Source organism: Haemaphysalis longicornis, unplaced genomic scaffold (genome assembly GCF_048455015.1).
Source record: "Haemaphysalis longicornis isolate Haplotype H1 unplaced genomic scaffold, Haemaphysalis longicornis Haplotype H1 scaffold_7, whole genome shotgun sequence".
Classification (NCBI taxonomy): domain Eukaryota; kingdom Metazoa; phylum Arthropoda; class Arachnida; order Ixodida; family Ixodidae; genus Haemaphysalis; species Haemaphysalis longicornis.
This window is the reverse complement of record NW_027526422.1, coordinates 132,805,468-132,819,604: the sequence shown is the minus strand read 5'-3', so window position 1 is coordinate 132,819,604 and position 14,137 is coordinate 132,805,468. Positions and strand designations below refer to the sequence as shown.

Genomic DNA, 14,137 nt, shown 5'->3' with positions numbered 1-14,137 from the left:
GTATAGTCAGTATTTTGTTTCTGGTCTAGCCGGTACGTCCACTGTATGAATGTGCATGCCCTAAAACATTTGCGGGCGGGGCCGCAATTTTCTTCTCACCTTCAGTTATTTATCTACAGCAATTTCTTTTCTTCCACAAATTTTAGCGATGTGCTGCTAAGCGTTCTCGACATTCTTCAGTTTCCTTGTGCCGCAGAAACCTGTTTTCTACAGCCACACTCGTTTCCCTGGCGTTCGCATTTCTGCCGTTCAGTGGTGCTGTTAGAACCAGAAGTTAATTCTTAAATGTTGCTGCATCTTTTTTGCATAGGACAACACTGAAGACATCTCTTCGGTGCAATCTGGCAAACTGTATTCACCTTAGGTCTGTCGTCAATATTCAGTGTTCGAACTGCTACTAGTATAATAAAAAGTGTGTAGAAGGTTGCCTTGGAGTCACCGTAAACTCACTGTCAGTTTCTTTATTTTGGATTGGCGATTGCCTTAGAACAATCTGCATTTGAAGTTTCTTTTGCCAAACGAAGTGCTTAGAGGGAACACAGATGGCAGTTCTAAATGCGAACTCCAATTATAAAACGGACGATCATGTTGGCATTAGGAGGACTAATTTAAGTTCTCTACATCCATCCTGGCGCATTCCACGTACGTTAGTTCAATCAAACGAGAAAACTTTTTTTGACAAAATCAGTCAAGTTTTATTACAGCACTGACAATGGCTGAACGCAGCCAAGGAAAGAAAATTCCGCGAGGGCTGAAATCTCTTCTACCCCATTTTCGACCCTAGCCACATAGGGATGCCAGGCAGCCGGGGGGAAGCGCTCTCTCCTGGTCGCCAGTTGCAACTGCAGCTCTTTCGCTGGCTTCGGTGTCAGCTCTAGAATGGGCAGCAGGCTCCACTGGTGTTCCTGAACACAATTAGGGAGAAAACAAATCAGAAGAAAAAAACTGTGCTGGGTGCGTTGAACAAGCAGCGACTTTTTACCGGAAAAATTCGTCGAGCTCACTAAAATGTACAGCCGTCACCGTGCGATAAAAAAATGGTGTACATGCCATATGTAATTTACAGTTGCGTAAGAAAAATGGCTACTCTACTGCATTAGCAATACTTACGTATATTTGATAGTTTTAGGAGACCTGGGAAATACAAGATTTCTTTATTTCTAGCGCACTCTACCGCACTTACTTACAACACGAGGCAGGAATGTTCTCCAAAAATATCTCACGGCAAGAACAGTGCGAGCTTTATATCTTTCAAGTGTTAATGTAAAAATAGGCAAGAGGAATTTCGTTCAGAAAAAGCAACATGTATATAATCTTTATTGTAAACGTCAACCTTTTAAAAATAGGATGCGGCTAGTATTGTCAAGACTTGAAATTATGTTTTTCGGTAAAAATATATATAGAGACCACGCAGTAACGCAGCCTTACTGCGGTAAAATACTGCCCTTAAATACATTTTCGGGAAAGAGCAATGTACAATCTACATTCATTAAAATTTGTTGCGTAGCTGTGGATAGTTGGTGGCAATTTGTAAGTCTTTTGTAAATATTGATTTCTAACATGGCCATCTACGAACGAACTGCTAGGAAATTCTGCCCTTCTCACCGCACTAAAGAGCAACAAGTAAAGTATTTTTAATATGCAAATCAAAAGGCTTACTCTTCTCACAATATTCAAGAAAGGCAACCCTTTTGATTTTTGTCCGGCAAAGAACAAAGGAATGTGTACTGAGAGGAAGGTGATGTACCTCGAGTCATATTTTCACTGTCCATGTTATAACAAATGTGCAAGTTACCTTCAGCTACTGTAGAAGTAAAAGCTAATTGTTAACCGTACTACACATGTATTTTTTGCTCGTCCCTTTCTGTGCTAGCGTGTGGTTGACAACGTAAAGACATTCAATAATGATTTCGCACTCATACAACGAAGCATCGGATTAAAGGCATTACGTTTTATGGAACGCCTTCTTACCCGAGACAATCAGAACACCCGAAATTGCCAAAACAAGAAGGACAAGTTGCAGTTTCATGTTGATGATCTTGGGCTTCTGCAAGGCGTAAAAACAGTTTTAGTGTGACGACAAAATAAGTGTACATTGTTGGCATTGTTGGAGGACTGTGCTTTTTAAAGCTTACACTGGTTACTTCTACGCAAAAATAACCCAAGAAGTAAAAGATGAAATACAGAAGAACGTCCTACACTATCGACTTGGTTTTAAGGATGCACCTCCTAGAATCGTTTTATCAGGGTTTTAACCGGCTACAAACGGACCAAATACTCTGTTGGGGAAACATTTTTTTCGAATTAAGCTCCCTGCGAAAACCGGACTGCCTAAAATAAAATGAACATGTTTTTGCGGACCGTAATAGGCGACGGCTCACTTTCGCTAAATTGTGGAAATTCATCGACTTCAAGGAAAATTCCCATACGTGATCGTTTTGTCCTCACCGGGCATTCCACAGTGTTAACCGTTTGCCTGTGTCTGTCCATTTCTATTCATTGTTAATTTTAAAGAAAATCTTTCTACCTCTACAAGCCAACGGTTATTTCATGGCATGCCGGACAAGAAACTCCCAGCGAGGCTGGGGGGGGGGAGAGGGAGGGACAGGCGGAGCCGCTTTTCACTCATGGTGCACAGTGTAGACGGCGCGGCGATAGGGCGCTATTACCCAGCGATCCCCGCGCTCACCCCTGTGTGCGCGTCAGCGGTATCCTTCCGCCGGCTTTGTCGTCTGCTTCAGCAAGGGCCTGTTTTGGCGCAGCATCGCGTCCATTGCGCGCTTACTTCATGCGGCCTGATTAACTTGCTCGACAGCACCTTTTGGGTAATCCGGACCCGATGGCATGAAGTGATGGTACGGCAAAGATACGTTAGGGATTGGTTTGCAGTGCGAGGAAACAAAATGTGGAGGCCATTTACAGCCATATGGCCGCTATAGAAACGCCATTTTTTGCGCACTGCTTGTCACGAATGGGACTGCGTTTTCTAAATTCCTAAATACCAATTCGGTTGTCTTTTAACAGGTATTACAAAAGATGAATTGAACAACTGGATCTGATAAAAAGCGATTACAAAGGTTCCGTCAGCTTTCTCGCAATTCTCAAACTTACGAAGATTGTTTAAATCTGTATAAATGGGAATCAGTAACTCACATGCCGGATTCTTTTGTAGTCTGCGCTTGTGTCGCGCGGTGGTGTTGCCCCGAGCTAGCACATCAAAATTGCTAGGTTCCGCGGTCTCACCCTTCGAAACACGCTGCTCTCCGTTTTCTTTCGTCGAGCGCACCGCCGTGCTAAAGCAGCGGTGTCCGCCCGCCGAGTCCGACAGTAGCCGACGCTTCTGCGTTCGAGACGGCGCCGCCGCGAATCCCAGCTAAGGGCCGGCAGAATCTCTGGTTTGTTTCACTTTTTCTAGAACCACGTGTGTGATTCAAGTTACGTGGCATGTAGAATTGTTGTGGGGGTTGTTCACAGCACTAATTTCCAACCACCTTCACAGTGTGTTCTGGAGCCAATTTGTTTTACGCTGCGTTAACATACTTCTCGGCAAGAAGACCATGAAAGTAAATTTATATACAGGTAAACTCCGGTTATATGTGGCCGGATTTTACGACAATCGGGTTTTACGACTGACAAATCGAGTCGCGGCGATGTCGCCGTAAAAATAATGCTTACAGACCTGGTTTATCCCAGGCGATTTCATGCCTGACCCGCGCTATCAGATGACCCGCGTGAAGAGCGTGACCGACCGGCAGACGAAATGAAAGTGCTTCGGGCCTGTTCCCCAGACCTTAAGCCCGCTTATTCGCTCCGCTCCGGCATAGTTTTTTTTCTCCGTCTCGTCTTTTGTTTCTCTCCCCTCTAGCAGCCGCCTGCTTCTCTGCAGATTCGCTTTTCCCCACTCGCCACTGATGTCGCGTCTTGTTGCGCAACGGTCGCTGATGCAGTGTTCAAGTGTTCATTTCTCCCACTCAGCAGTGAATCGCCAACGAGGTTACAGTGACAGGCTTCGGCTTCCACATGTGCTTGTCGTGATCGTGTGTGTCATGGTTCGCACTGGCTAGCGGGAATCATTACATTGGTTTATTTTAGTACAGTGGCATTTGCACCTGCCATCCATCACTTTTTTTCGCATTCAAAATTTGGCGATTTTGGTTTCCGAACCCTGCAAAGCTGTAATTTCGAGTTTCAATTGAAGTTTTTTGAAGATAACTCGCGGGAAACTGAGTTTAAAGGTGTAACTGTTGTTGTTCGGAGTTTACGACGCCCGGATTTTATGACGCTTTTGCACTGCCTTGAGAAAGTCGTATAATCGGGGTTTAACTGCATAAATGCCCTGAATAGCGACTTCTTGTTTCGACTGTGCCCGGTCTATGCGATTATTTTCCAAATCTTTGGTAGCATGCTTGTTCGGCGATTTACGTTATTCCATGACAAAAAGAAAAGCGATCTTGATAGCAAGCAATGAATTCGGTTTGTATTTTATGGCGAAATCCTTCATGCACCATACTATCTACGCATGACCCATGATCAAAAAAATCTGTACGTTGTGGTTGAGTCTTGCAGCACCCAAAGAGTGCCCCAACCTCCCTTTCGTTGCAACCCGTTACACGTACACGGAGGGGTATGTTGGTCAACACTTACAAGATGTACTTTTTGCTTTTGCGCCGAGTCACCGTGCTCACATGGTTTTACATACCCCGGAAGCAGGACACACCCCATGAGTCTTGCCGAAGTCTTACAACTGGGCTATGTTCCTAGCTCTTTGGATTGCACCCTTGGATCGGCATGCACCTGTACACTCCCCCCACACTTTGGATTGCGAGTACCGTGGGGCAACCGTACGCACGATACAGAAACCATACTAATTTGGCAAACTGACAATTCTACGTTAAGTGCTATTTTAAGTGTGCATGTTTCGTTATTTATGTACTTTTGTCAGTTTTTCACTGCTTTGTTTACTCTGGTGCATTGTATGTTGCAATTGTATTTACGTCGGCGCCTTTGCGGGCACTCCGGCATTTAAACATTAGGACCTGAAGTACTAAATTTTCTGTTGTCGCTTGGCCTACCGCACATTGTATTTTAATACTATTTTAGTGGGCGATCAGGCGGCTGTAAATAAATCGTTTAACAATGCGTAAAACTGTCGAAGTGAATTTCAAACTCTGTCGCTGCCTGACGACAGCAGATGAAGGAGACCGCAATCCTCTCGTATGTCTGCTTGGGCGCAAAACGCCAGATAAAACGCTGAATGTGTTTATAAAGCAAACTTTTGATGTGTTTTTACAATAAAGGATTGCTTAATGCAACTCGCCACGAACACATACGGGCCGAGAGCTCTGGAGTTAACCTCGAACAGCGCAGAGAGATTCACGTGACCGCGTCAATTCGGAAAGTCGGGCCGTGCCGCATAGCGATGCAACGTCTAGGCATGTTGTGCAGTTCATTTCATCACCAACAGATAGGGCCACTGTAGGAAAATTTCATCGTAGAGCGGCTATTTGATGCACGGGACATATGGGAAGAAATCCTATATGAAGGAACTCTTCGTTATGTTACCGACTGAGAAAAAGCGCGTTTTGAGTCTGCGTCCATAGAACAACTCGTGAACCTCCCATTTATTACGACGCATTTCGTGAGGCGTGGCTGTTGCCGTTGCCGTCTGGAACGACGAAGAAATTCTCAGCTAAATGCGAAACATTTTTAGCTATTGACTTTGACTCAGATAGCCCGAGAATTTCCCTGTGTTAGAACCTGTATTGCAGGTTTTGCAGCAATTATCTCCTTGAATTACAACTGCCGTAGATGCAGCATTCCAAGCGGTGGTGGCGAATTTTTATTGTTTGGAAACGCCATTTGTTTCCTATAGGCTTCCAAGCTATTGGCCACCCATCGGTACATCACTGAAAGATTTATTGGGCGCCAAGTGAACGGTGACAGGAAGTAGCGTAACACAAAAACCTTACCCGAGGCTGAGGCTCGGCCACGCAATAAAATTGGTCATAGGCTGACCGCAATCCGTAAACCTGACGTGTATAAATACGCCGGTTTGCGGGGTGAACAGGCCACAAAGCTACAAAAAGTAGTTACAAAGAGGGCGCAGCACCACGTCACGAAACAAAGCCTGTACGAACCAGAAGGCAGCGTATTCAAATTTTCGTGTGCGATTGTGTTACACGCATTGGAGGCATGAGTCATTTTTCCGTGCTAACGCAACGGTGTCCGGTGGGCTACTTGCAACGTGCACATCCGCGCTACTTTTGCCACCGCGGTTCCGAAGACGTCCTTACGCGTCGCAGCGACGGCTGCGTTTGTTTCGTTGCTGAAACGGCTGTAGCACTTGTGTAGCTGTGTTTTAGTGTCGGTTACAGTGTGTGAAGTATATCTACGTGTTGGAATAGCGCCGTTCTCCTACTGCGGCCAGCCGCTTAAAACATGAGTCACCATTTCATTTTTCAGAGCCTGGTGCGGGTATAGCTCGCGCTGGTTCTCGTCTAAATTAGAGCTGTGTTTTTAATGGTTCACACGGTTGAGTGGTGCGTAGTGTTGTTGGTTCTAGCCAAGAATTCAGCGGTCACGTAGACGTGCTTCGATGTGTGTGACGCCAGTTGTAGCTAACCTGTTTCCGGCTTTGTGTTTCGGAGCAAGCTGCCATGCTCACACTGCAGGTTCACGACGTCCAGCTTGCGTTGAAGAGGTGTGCAGTATGAGTTATGGATGTATTAAACTGGTGTCATTAAACGCTAGCTATAAATGAAGCTTTAGTTTTGTTATTTTCGTGAGCTACGTAGAGAGATTGCCAAGCGACAAAGTAATTACACTACTGCTGGGCTTCTACGTCGGTCTCATTGGATCTGGGGCTTCTGCGAGGAAGAAGAGCGACAGAGACAGCAACACCATGACCAGTTTTATAGCCAATGAGTTACGTTTCTAGCGTCGCTCGGAATTATCGCTTTATTCGGCTGCGCCCTAAAAGTGTAACGCATTGAACGGCCACAGGGCTCCCCTGCTAGCTCCAGGCTGGAAAATATGTCTTCCGAAAAACATGTAAACGTTCGTGCGTTCTCCACCCAACGTGTAGGGCATTACCTTGCATTTTCTCATCCCGCGTTGTAGGAAAACAAAACTTTAGCAAATAAAACGTTGAAGGCGCATTTCTCTGTTGCGATTCATTTTGTGTGGCACAAAATATTACACGGAACCGCTGGAGTGATGCTTTCCATCTTGTACTTTACATACAGGGTGATCAAAGTTAAGTCGATAGGTTTTTTTTTAATTAGGCGCTTAGCTTTTCGTGAAGACCCGCACAGCGTGGGAGGGAGGAGCTTTGCGCCAGCCTTCACTGTCTAGCATGTGTAATCATGCGAACGGTAATTAGACGGCGCAGTTCAATATCTCGAAGTACGGATGCGCTAGAGGAATTCTGCCAAATGAAACTGCGTAGAAACACGATTGCGCATGACTTTTCAATACAAACATCCCTGCTTACTAAAGGCACTCAAAAGATAAATATTCAATTTTAGTTAATTGTGCCACTGATATCCATAGTTACCACCTCATTTTGTGTCCCCCTGGGCGCACAACCTCACTGTTGAGGTAGTGTTCACGTGCAGCCAACCGAGTAATAAAGAAAACTGTCGACTTAACTTTGACCATCCTGAATTAGCTTCAACGACTGCCATACCATGAAGCACATTTAAATGGAAATTCCGCACTGTTTTCTTAAAAACAAGCCACGTAACTGCTGTCGTAAAGCACAGCATTGAATAATAAATAGCAGTAAGTGCACCACATTTTTTGTTTGGGAACGACTGTTAACAACTAAACTTTCTGGGCTGAGTATTTTGCACAAGTACGTTCGTAAAGGAGAGTTCTAGGTACTGCATTCAGCATTCAGCGAACATTTAGCATTGTCTAGAAGATTTTATTTACATAACACACCACGCTACAAGGTAAAGGTATTTCCCGTGGACAAGTCGCATATGCGCCAGAGAGAACAACTCTTCCAACATGGGCTGTTCTTCATTAGTATTGTTGAAATGCTTATTGTGATCTAGGCAGATCGGCACGTTACCGAGGAAGAAGGTCTTCTTTACATTTACCTGAATTCTTTTCTTTGTACGCGTACTTTAAAGATTGTTTGCAGCTTTATGAACCTTTTTCATTTTTTGTGCACTATTTCCCTTGCCTTTTCTTTCATAAAAGTTGCTATTCTCGCTCACTCTGTCATGTTCGAGATTTTGTTGAACAATTCTTTTTTTTCTTACCATTTCAGACATGTTACTGTGTAAATTAATGTGTGATATGTACATAATCAAAATGTAAGCAAAGTAAGCGGGCGTGCTATGGGGCTCCTTGAACGTCTTCAACTCAAATAATTGAAAATTTTGTTGCGGAATTTGTTCAGTGCACACAATATTGTTATGAGCGGCGCATATTCTATACGTTTCCATGTAGTCTTATTTATGTTTTATATCTCTCACTGTAAAAAATATTTTATACGTACCTATTATTTTTTCTCTATAAAGGCATGTATAAAGCAGAAATTGGGAAGGAAGGCAACTCAAAGAATAGGCATTGGCCATAAGGACTGGCCAGAAAGCCAGACATTTGCCTGAAATTAGCATGGCGTCGACGCATAGGCTTTATCATGGCGACATTGTTTGTCATGCAATGTCCAATATTGGCCTTCCAGAGCTTCGCCATTTGTTGGCTTGTCACCTTTTCCAAACACCAGGGAATATTGGCAGCCGATGCATTGCCATGCTCGGACCCACTGGCCACATATGATTTGTCATGCTTTCGCTAAACAATTTCTGTTGCTTAGAATAGCGTAAAAGGAACACTTCAACAAATTTGTCGCGGAATATCTATATAATAGATTTCACAGCCTGATTGCGTATATTTTTGATTGACGTTCAACGAAAGTGCGGGAGATCAGTTTTTCTGCAGCATGCGGAAAACGGGAGAGCACACTGCACCGTTCTGGGCAACTGCGCCCGAATCTTCGGGTACGTGTGCCTGGTTTATAATCTGTTTCGCAGCTGAGCTCTTTATAGCTCGGGGGCCGCTTCTTTAGTGTCCGTAAACGAATATCGGGCAGCTACAAGAATGCTTTCCTAAACGCCGGCTTTATTGCAAATGCTAAACAGGAAATGGCCGTAACTCTTGCTTTACCTTAGGTTTGTCAAAAACTGGCTGCTCTGAGCACTACATTATTACTTTGAGTTTAATTTAGACTTCGTTACTAGCTGGTCAAACCGAAGTTGTCAACGTCACATAATTTCCGTCGGCTGTCCTCACCTTTGCACTGACGGCAGGAGCGCGGTTACGATAAAAGGGTATTAGTTTTTTTTTTTTCAAAAAAAGTTTCCCACTATAAAATTTTATTTACGTGCTACCAGTGAAGTGTGAAGGTTGCGGAACTCTGGTCGGCTCCGAATACACGGGTTTATAAAAGAAGGAAACGGAAAGGTTGGTGTTTGTTTGCCAGGATAAAGATTGTGTTTTTACAAGTTTTATTAAGTAATCACTACGCCATAGTCGCGACGATTACGTAATGATGAGAAACGTAAATATGTTTGTTTTCAAACTATGTCTGCGATGTGCGCGTTATACAGCCTATACGATCATCCACCTTTTGATCAGCCTTTATGATTATTACGATCAAACAGTTATATTGCTCTTAATTGTTATGCTGATACTGTTTCAGTAGCTGTAGAAACGACGGCACTTTAGGCGCTCATCTCCTTAGTAGAAGAATCTGTGTTTCTATTACAGCTGGCCATCTTACTACCTTCTACACACCAACGGCAGAAATAGGCACTGGAACAAGGAAGAAAGCTTCGAACGAGGACTGTAATGAGTCATACACATTACCTCTGAAGCTTGAATGAAGGCAGGATGCGCGTTCTTGGGCTCTCCTCTGGGTGTTCAGTGGATCGTTGAACGATTCCTATTATGTAGGTGGACGGATCACAAGCGCTTCTTATATGCGCTCCAACGCACCCAAGAACAATGTCCAATTTGGAATGTAACGACAGGTAAAAATACCGGAAAGTGTAAAGTGCCGAAAGGAAACCTCCGCTTCGAATTTAATGGACGCAAACCATCGTAAAAAGCACATATTTTTAGTATACGTCGGTCACCATTTCAGTTCGACAGGAAGTCTAAACATGCCTCTCTTTACCCCTTTTTACCTTGCGCCATTAAACTCTGCAGCTGTTTTTCCTGCTTTCTGAGCAATCCCTTCCGCTAAATCTCGTTTTTTACCGCTTGCGGATACAACTGTAATTATGGCCGACATTAAAGCCTCATAATGCTTCAAGTTCTATAGCGCTGTAAACTTAACAAAGTCGTAAAAATGATACTGGTCGCTGCAATTGCCGCCATATTATACACACTGGTGACTAGGCATGAGGTCAACAAACAACCCCGCTTGCGCTTCGCTTTCAAAAGGTTCAATGTAGACGTAAAAATGCACACCGGCCCCGTATACACCGGACATCGGTCCAATTCAGCGCAAACCGCGGATTGAGTCTCCGCAATTTTTCTTTTGCTTCGTGCGCACTCCTCTTATTTTTTCACAATATTTCAGCATGCTCTCGGATGCACTCGTGAAATTATAGTGGTCTATCAAGCAGAAAATGCTTGCCCTTTAGCAGCACGTTAATTTTAATAAAAAAGCAGAATAAGCATACTGCCCATCAAAGCCGCGATCATAGTTCATTCGAATGATTCTCGAATTCATGCAATTGAACACTCATTATTCCTCATGAATGAAACGTTGGTGTGGCGTGGATTTAGCATTGCTACCCGCGGGATAGACAAACTCGGCTCGTTGTGTTCGCGAAAACATGGAAGTATTCTTGCATGCATAAAATTTGATCCTTTAAGGGGCAGCCGCTTACTGCAATTAATCCGATATATCCCACTTATTGAGCTCCGCACACCATGTTGAATGCCAACTGCAGCAGATTACGAACACTATTTTGCCTCATTGAAACTGCACCGTGCATGCTGCTTTCCGGCTCCCAACCGAAGCAGCATTCTCAAAATAAAGGAGATGGTTGATGGCAACCGACGTTTAAAGTGACGGCGTTCGAGCAGTGCGTCTAATTTTGGAGATATGACCATTGTCAGCTACATATTGCCTCTCTGTAACAAGCTGTGAATCGAATGCAATCTCGACTTCGGGAAGATAGCTGATTCTATAAACGCAAAACATAGGTTTTGGTGTTTTCCTAGAGAACAAAATAATCATACATAAAGTCACATCCTCACGCAGTAAACACAGGCGTTGCAAAGTTACAAGATAGGCTTTGCCCACCTCCCAAAGGAACACCTCCAGGTTGAGTAATCTCCCCCCCTCTTCTTCAATACCGCTCTACTCATGCTCTCATCTGTCCTTCAAGCCATTATTGGTCTCCCCCATGCCCTTTACGCTGCCGATGTAACCCTTTGCACCACTATTGGAGCATCTGTCACACAAGGTACACTCCAACAAGCCATCGATATCATCTTGACATATCTCCGGCCTCGAGGCCTCACTTGTGCCACCAGCAAGTCAGCACTCCGAATCCTCCCCTCTTGCGCTTGTGGGCGACAACCACACCTGACCTTGCAGCAGCAATCGACTGTATAACTATTCCTAAAGCAAACACCTTCGAACACTCGAAGTCCGATTCCCTTAAGATGGCTCTGGCGCTGCACTCCTTCCCCAGCTACAAGCTACTGTCACCCAACCCACCCATTCCCATCAAATATATTACTAACCAACGCCGATGCCTCAAAAAAGTTGATAACATTTTATTATATTGTTACGAGAGGGACAGATGGTTGCTAAACAGAAGACTAGTTTTAATCAGTATAGAGCCCACACACAGTAGCGAGCAAGTAGGCAGAACGTCTTCTTCCTCTAACCAGGTTCCTGGCTCCGCCTAGTGGTCCTGGCGGTTTCCCAGTAGTCGACGCATACCCTTGTGGGGATAATTACCGCTCATAGTGTGGCACTATCCCTCTCCTTCAAAAAACATCGACTCGATGCGAAAGAAAATCGTAAACAATAAAAAGGAAGGCTCTAAACACAACACAATTGCTAGTATAGTTCCGACAGTACTTCACAGTCTTGGAGGCGTCTTTGGCATCCTCCAGGAGTGAGATTGCAACTTGAAGTCCATCGAGTTCATTGAATGGGCATTGGCACTCAACGTGAGTGCTACAGCTTCATCGTGGCACATCAACAACTTCTGGAAAGTCCCTCCATCGAGATCGAACAGTTCCTTCGGGAACTACCTGGTACGTAACCTCACTGAGTTGATGCACCACTTTGTAGGAGCCGAAGTAGCGGCGCAACAGTTTTTCGAATCTCCCTCGAAAGCGCACAGGGGTCCACACCAAAACCTGGTCTCCAGACTGGTAAACCACTTCTCTGTGCCGGCTGTTATATCAGCGTGCATCGATTTTTTTGTTGGTTGCGTATTCTACATCGCACGAGGTTGCGAACTGCTTCGGCGCGCCGAATGAATTCTTCAGCGCTTAAGTGGGTGCTTCAGTTCCACTGGGCAGAAGTATCGCATCAAGCATAATGGTGACCTCCCGACCATGAACGAGAGAAAAAGTATTCAAGCCAGTTGTTTCCTGCGGAGCCGTATTTTATGCGAATACAACGTAGGGTAGTACCTCATGCCAGTTCTTGTGGTCATTGTTAACATACATAGAAATCATATCGGCAATGGTCTTGTTCAACCGCTCGATCAGACCGTTCGTTTTGGGATGGTATGCAGTTCTGCGGCGGTGGTCGGTGTACGTAAGTTTCATTAGTTCTTCAGTAAGCGCTGATGCAAACGCCGTTCCTCGGTCAGTAATGACGACTGCTGGGGCACCACGGCGTAGCACGATGCTGTGGAGGAAAAATCTCGCAATTTCCTGTGATGTCCCTTTTGGTAGTGCCTTTGCTTCGCAGTATCGTGTAAGATAGTCGGTAGCGACAACAATCCACTTGTTTCCGCTTGACGACAAAGTAAATGGGCCGAGTAAATTCATGCCGATCTGTTGAAATGGTAGGTTCGGGGATCGATGGACTCTAAGAAGCCGGCTGGCCGAGTAGATGGAGATTTGCGGCGCTGGCAATCCCGGTACATTGTGACATAGTGTTTGATTGTCGCGGCTAACTTTGGCCAGTAGTACTTCTGGCGGACGCGCGCCATTGTGTTAGCGAAACCTAAGTGCCCCGGCGAGGGCTCGTCGGGGCAAGCGTGTAGAACGTCGCCGCGCAAGCATGTCGGTATAACCAGGAGGTATTCGGATCCTGTAGGGTGAAACCCTTTTTTAAAGAGCACGCCGTCCCGGAGTACGAAAGATGAAAGTGAGTGCCTAAAAAGTCGTGGGATAGGCGCTACGTCCCTCTAGGTACTAAATGAGTGGCTGGATCTCCGAGTCGTCTCTCAGTTGCTGGAAAATATGTAGCTTCCATGGCTTCGAGGAACGCATTGTCCTCTTACGAGTCACCAGGATCACGCTCAAGGGGAGCTAGCGACAAGCAGTCGGCGTCGGTGTGCCGATTTTCGGATTTATGCACAATGGTGACATCGAACTCCTGAAGCTTGAGGCTCCACCGCGCAAGACGTCCCGACGGGTGCTTCAGACTTGCCAGCCAGCACAAGCAGTGATGGTCACTAAAGAAGCGAAATGGCCGGCCATACAAGTATGGTCTGAACTTTGTAATCGCCCATATTACCGGCAAGCACTCTTTTTCTGTCGTTGAGTAGTTTCTTTCCTCCCGTGAGAGAGTGCGACTTGCGTAGGCGATCACTCGCTCAACTCTTTCTTGACACTCTACTAAAAAGGCGCCGAGACCAACGTTTCTTGCATCTGTCTGCAGCTCAGTCTTGGCATCTTCGTCAAAATGACCAAGTATAGGGGTCGTTTTCAAGCGCATCTTGATCTCCTCGAAAGCTTTGCACTGCTCTTCTCCCGAAACGAAAGGTACGTCGTCCCTTGTCAAGCGAGTTGGGGGCTCCGCTGTTTTTGAAAAAATGGCCACAAATCGTCGATAATAAGCACAAAGACACAGGAATCGACGGATGGCACGTTTGGCAGTTGGCGTGGGGAACGAGCTTACCGCAGACGTCTT

The 14,137-nt window shown here is 45.2% G+C and overlaps 1 long non-coding RNA gene across 1 annotated transcript; it reads right to left on the bottom strand.

The window, feature by feature from the left end:
• Nucleotides 1-670: 670 nt before the first annotated feature.
• Nucleotides 671-10,027, bottom strand: LOC144145147 (uncharacterized). The gene is made up of 3 exons (XR_013317444.1): nt 9,883-10,027; nt 1,972-2,047; nt 671-905 (listed from the first exon to the last, which is right to left on the bottom strand). It is a non-coding gene; the product is annotated as an uncharacterized LOC144145147 (long non-coding RNA).
• Nucleotides 10,028-14,137: the final 4,110 nt, after the last annotated feature.